This window comes from Benincasa hispida, chromosome 9 (genome assembly GCF_027475165.1).
Source record: "Benincasa hispida cultivar pf3 chromosome 9, pf3_genome.v1.1, whole genome shotgun sequence".
Lineage (NCBI taxonomy): Eukaryota > Viridiplantae > Streptophyta > Magnoliopsida > Cucurbitales > Cucurbitaceae > Benincasa > Benincasa hispida.
The window spans coordinates 66,207,766-66,213,123 of record NC_143486.1 but is presented as its reverse complement, the minus strand read 5'-3'; positions in this window follow the sequence as shown (position 1 = coordinate 66,213,123).

The window sequence follows — 5,358 nt, the reverse complement described above, 5'->3', positions numbered from 1 at the left end:
ATGAACATAATTAGAAAATAGAAAAAATACATATCAAAATTATACCCATTCTGTTGTTTGAACTTTATACATTTATCGAGTTTATTTGATCTTTGGATAGAATTCTAAAATATATTTTGTGGAATTTACTTTGAGATAAAAATTTCACCCTACCAAATTCAATTTTGAATCAAATTTGAAATTTCAAAGGGCTAATTTGAATAAAGTTTTTTATAATTTGATAAGATTCAAAATTGGTAGGTTGTTTATTAAAAAATAGTAAGTTGTTTAAAATATATATTTTTAAATATTAATATTTTTGTGAAGCTATACATTTAATTATTAGTCTAAAAAATATTATTTATTATAATTATAATAAATTTATGGTTTGACATGGCACGGAAAACCAGATATAATTGTTAGAAACAGAAAAATAAAATTATTATGAGATGGAAATGGAGCAGCGAACCATAATTACAAAAATGGTCCTAATAAATTTATGATTGCGTTGAATTAGGTCCACTCTACTTGAAAGTTGAAACCAGTCCACGGCAGTGTTGGTTAAACGCCACTCAATTCCGGTTCGTGTTCACTGAACCAATGGATTCGTTACTATAATCATTGGCTGCCATGCTTCCTTTAAACTCATACACGCGCTTCCTTCGTACGTGTACATTTATACTTTAATTAATAAAACAAACATTTTCCCATTTCTAAGCTACGTTTATCCATTCATGATGAAAAGTCGTCAAAGGACTCCATTCCCATCGTAATGTACTATAATTTCAAATATAATTAGATGATTTTTTTATCATATTTACTTATAATTATAAATTAGTCACATTTATTGTTAGTTATCAATTTGACCCTAAACGGTAATGGCAATTTCGATAACAATACACTAGTGGTACGATAATGTAATTTCAAAATGCAAACAGATTGATCACCTTGTCTTTGTCATTCAATTTGCATTTCTCTATTACAGATTTGGCTGGGATTGCACATGTTAGTATAAGTATGAAAATATGGTAAACAACAACAAGCGTAATTTAGTGGGGCCACTTTATAAATTACCATTTATTTATTACTTTTGACTAGTGTAAACATGTCCCTAAATCTCTTATTATTGGTAATGGGTTCACGTCTAAATAGTTCATTTTAAAATATAAAAATATTTTAGTTTTATTTCATTGATTTTTTTTAATGATCTAATGGAAATATCAATTCATTCCTTATTTTGATGTTGAAATTCTTGACATAAAAATATTGATGAGAAAATTTAAAATCTTAATATATCATTTTGATTTATATATACTTTCAACTTTTAAATGGTTAAATTTTCTCTATCTTTAATGAATTCGTTCGTTATGTAAATCATTAGGAAAAAAATATATTTATTTCAGTTTCATTATGTGCAATAATTAGTACGTTTATTTTTTGTATTAAGAACACCATTTTTATTGAGTAGTTAAGAACTTAATAATAATAATAATTTGAACCTTATAAGATGGAACATGTTACCATGGAGGCTTAGTAAACCTCTTTTAGGACTGGTTTAAATTGACTTAAAAAGAAGTGTTTTTTTAATAAACCCATTTTTATTTAAACATTTTTTTATAAAAACTAAATAAAATATACTTGAAAAACTATTTTAAGTGATTGTCAAACACTTCAATTTCTTTTAAAATGACTTATTTTTTAAATTAAATACTTCAAAATGTAATTCAAATACACATTTAATAATTTTCCAAACAAATGAGTAAATACATCAACCAAAATAATAATGATTTTATCTTCATGGTTAATATGAGCATTGTTGAATGTTTTAAGTTATTACGTCAACCAAAACTAATTCTTTTAGTAATGATTTTATCTTCACAATTAATATGAAGATAGTTCAATGTTTAATATATCTTCTTTCTATATTGACTACAGTAAAGTTAGAAGTATAGATTTTTTATTTTCACTGTGGTAGTTTTTTAGATGTAAATTGTCATAAATTATAAAAGCAGTTTATAGTCTATGATGCTCTCCTTTGAACTATGAAATATTTTTTTTGGGAAAAAGTACCTGTTTTACTCAATTAGATATATATATATATTTTTTTTTTTTGGTAAGATTCTTGCACTTTTAGATTTTTATTCTGACTGTCTTTCAGTTGTTCGTTTTTTATCATTCTAATTTCAATAAATCTAAATTTTAGTATTTTAAACTTTTTTTTTTCCATTGAAGTTGGTCGAACAATAATAATAATTTCATCCAATAAGCTTTTTTTTTTTTTTTTTTTTAAAAAAAAAAAAAATTTATTGAAAGGTAATTATAGACTAATTGTATGATATATTGAAGTATAGTATAAGTATTAGCCCAAATGAAACGAAATCTAAAGTAGAAAGATTAAAATAATATTTTTTAATGTTATCATAACCGCATCTTTTATAACAAACAAATCCATATTTAATAGCTAAACCTAGTGCCCTAAATCCTTTAAACAAATTATGCAAAAAAATCCCTAGATTTTGTATTTTGTTTCAAGAATATAATTTTTAAAAGTTTAAAAAATACCCATAAAATTTCAAAATGAGTTTAAAAAAATACCTTTGCCATTATTTTTGGATGAAAACCGTTAGAGTCTTAGATAAAAAATATCCTTAAACTTTCAAAAAATTTAAAAATATTCTTAAACTTTTTTTTTAAAAAAAAAAAATCACAAATACCTTTACTATTATATGAATAGAAACTGTTAGTACCATTTTACTTCTCTATTTTTCATATTTTTTCCTCGCCCCTTCTTCAATACCCTCTCATCCTCGGTTTATCAATATTTATTTATTAAAAAAAAACAATAAATAAAATTGCACTCATAATTAAGGTATATGGATTATAACAAGAAGAAGAGAATAAAGGAAGTACCAAGGGATTTTAGAACTTAAATGGTTTAAACAAAGTTGTGTACTGGTATTTGAGTGTGTGTTAGTAGCCAAATACTTTTTTTTTTTATTTGACTATTTATCATTTTGGGTATGTTTTAACTTAAAATTTTAGAATTTTGTGTGATTTTATGAAATTTTATGTTTTAACTTAAAATTTTGTTTGCTGAGAAAATTAGTGTAAGCAAAGAATTAAAAAATCAAGAGAAAAAAAATGAAAATATCTATGTGAAAAAAAATGAGTTATCTATATAATTTGTTTTAAAATTGAATTTTTCGAACGTACAAAAACTACAACAAATGGATCACCATATTAACGATAAGAGCATTTTTAATTTAAAGTTATTTTTGCAACAAAGTATTAACGATTTTTGTTCAAATACTAACGGTCAAGGTATTATTTTAACATTTTTTAAGTTAAGAATATTTTTTTAAACTTTTGAAAGTTTAAAGATATTTTTTAAATAAAATTTTAACAGTTTTTATCCAAAACAAACGACAATGACATCTTTGAACTCTTTTTGAAACTTTTTAAAGTTTAAAGATATTTTTAAGGTATAATATAAAGTGAAAAGAATATTTTTTATAATTTAGCAAATTTTCTTTTAATTGAATGTTAAGATGATTTTTGTAGGTATGTTTATAATTAAAAGTAGAGTGAAACATAATAGATTAGGTGTAGGTGAGAATGAAATAGAACCACTCCTTTCAACCCTCTCTCTTTTCTTTTTTCTTTTTTAATTTTTTTTCCTGCATCTCATATGACCCCATCAATGGTGCCATTCTTGGACCACGTGCGGGTGGACTTGTGTGTTACAAGTCCTGGTTGGTAAAAATCCTCCAACTTTATTCTAAAATAGCTCATTTCCCAAGATATCACTACATTTTTTTTATAATAACACTACGATGGAGGTGTTCCGACCCAACCACAAGTTAGTGAAGCAACTTATTATATACCAAAATTTTCCTCTATCAATAATACCGACAATTTTCTTTACAAACTTTAGTTATTGTGTGTCACGTCAGCATACTTTTCAAAATAGGATAGAACTCATTTACAATAATGTAGAATCTACAAATATTTATAATTGTGCACAATAATTTATAGTGTAAACACAAATAGTATGGTACTACCAAAGTATTACAAATTTTCTCCTATTATATAGTCTACTTTTTATTTGGAGTTTTAATTATAATGGTTAATGTTTCTAATTATAATAACTTATAATTAACTACAATATTACTATTTCAAATTTCTTTTTGTTTACCATCTTTTTTTTTTCTACCTTCGTTAGAGTATTTACTATCTTCTACCTATATTAAAATAGTCTATACTCCATACATAAACTATTATAACTCAGATTAAAATAGTTTACACCCAAACACATATAATTATATTACACATACTAATATAATCAATGAATGATAATAACTATTGATTATAATAACTAATTCAATGCTCCAAACGTTTTCATGGTGTTCAATTTAGGCCATGTTTACCACACTGAAAATGTAATAAATTAATGGGAATAAAAAAAGGTGCCCATTTGATTACTTTTGGTGTTGTGTTACTTGTGTTCTACATTTGTATTGGTACATGGGCCCCACATCTAAATCTATAATGAAATAACGCAATTTGATTGATAAATAAAGAGTATTCAATCTAATTGCGTATGAGAATTACGTTCTATCGTTACTATTATCGTTATAGTTACCGTTACGACTACCATTGTTATTATTGTTACAATTGAAAAAACATCAATTTTGACATATTTGTTGTTATCGTTGCTGTTATTGTCATTGCTTGACCCTCATCTAAGGTTGAGGTAATGATAACAGTAAATTTGACAAAAATTCATAATTTGAAGTAATGTGATCAAAATCAATCTAATTACACTTGCGATTCAAAGTCATTATAATTGATCTATCAATTGAATTTTATTATGATTACATCAATTTTCATTATGATTTGGTAAACGTGACCTTAATATATTTTAAAAAAATAATATTTAACTAGAAAAAAAAAAGATAAAAAAGAAAAAGAAAAAGAAAGGAAGTGAAGTGTGGCAGAACGACTCACAATTGCACGTGCAGTCCACTGACTAGGTTTCATGTTTCAACAACCATTACATATGTATGGAAAGCCACGTATTATTATTATTATTATTATTATTAATGATGTAGTTTGACAGATGCCGATTATCAATTGCCCTGACTGAGCCGGCCGGTTCTGTGCATGCCAGCTAGATTTTACCACAATCCCCGAGACTCCTCGACCGTGTGGCCCCCTCCAAATTCTCTTTCCCTTGATTTTTATTCTAATTTATCATTTATGTAATATTGTAAAATTAATAACCGAATTTTAGAAATATATATACATATATACATTATAGTTTTTATCTGATTTCTTTTATATTTCTAAGTTTTGGGTTAATTTGTATACGGTTGTTAA